Source organism: Triticum aestivum, unplaced genomic scaffold (assembly GCF_018294505.1).
Source record: "Triticum aestivum cultivar Chinese Spring unplaced genomic scaffold, IWGSC CS RefSeq v2.1 scaffold116323, whole genome shotgun sequence".
NCBI classification, from domain to species: domain Eukaryota; kingdom Viridiplantae; phylum Streptophyta; class Magnoliopsida; order Poales; family Poaceae; genus Triticum; species Triticum aestivum.
The window spans coordinates 1-767 of NW_025305797.1; the positions used below are offsets into that span (position 1 = coordinate 1).

Consider the following 767-nt stretch of genomic DNA (forward strand, 5'->3'; position numbering starts at 1 on the left):
ACGCAGAGCGGCGACCGAAATAGAAAACGGAAAGGGAAACGTTGAATATATTGCAAGGAGAGATATTTAAACAACACGAGGAGGCAGACGGGACAGGACCGCAAAACCGCAAAACAAATGAAAACATCACGCCAGCACACCTTGGTCGCTGAACACCGCGTTACTGGCTGTCCAGCTGCTGTCCCTCTTTCCGCTTGGACTCTGGTGCGCTCATGCCCGCTCAACGCCCCTTGCCGCCGTTCGGGCGACTTTTCGCCTACACCCGGAGCAGTTTCGGTCGACCGGCGTAGCATCTCGCACGTCCCTGTAGCGCAGTGGAAAGCGCGTCGGACTTCTAATCCGAAGGTCGCGGGTTCGATCCCCGCCAGGGATGCCAATCCTTTGCATTTCTTATGGCGCCGCACCCAGTAGCGCTTGACCGTCGCCCGGAGCCGACGACGCACCCCTCGCTCGTCGCTGACCGTTATCGGCGTGGGTAGCGTGGCCGAGCGGTCTAAGGCGCTGGTTTAAGGCACCAGTCTCCTCGGAGGCGTGGGTTCGAATCCCACCGCTGCCATTCGTTTTAGACACCTTCAGGCACCTTTCGCGCCCTCCCTACCTCGGCCGCTGCTCCTGGTCAGGCTGTCGTGCTTCGCTCCTCACCCAGTCAGGATGGCCGAGTGGTCGAAGGCGCCAGACTTAAGCCATCATCCGGTGTGAGTGTTCTGGTCCTCGTATGAGGGCGTGGGTTCGAACCCCACTCCTGACAGTACTGTTTTGGCGAGTCT

General features: G+C 59.6%; 3 non-coding genes across 3 annotated transcripts; all 3 read left to right on the plus strand.

The window, feature by feature from the left end:
• The first annotated feature begins 300 nt into the window (after positions 1-300).
• TRNAR-UCU (transfer RNA arginine (anticodon UCU)) lies at positions 301-373 on the plus strand. The gene has a single exon. It is a non-coding gene; the product is annotated as a tRNA-Arg (tRNA).
• Positions 374-474: 101 nt separating this feature from the next.
• On the plus strand, positions 475-556 carry TRNAL-AAG (transfer RNA leucine (anticodon AAG)). The gene has a single exon. It is a non-coding gene; the product is annotated as a tRNA-Leu (tRNA).
• An 89-nt stretch (positions 557-645) lies between these two features.
• TRNAL-UAA (transfer RNA leucine (anticodon UAA)) lies at positions 646-748 on the plus strand. The gene is given in 2 exon segments: positions 646-683; positions 703-748. It is a non-coding gene; the product is annotated as a tRNA-Leu (tRNA).
• Positions 749-767: the final 19 nt, after the last annotated feature.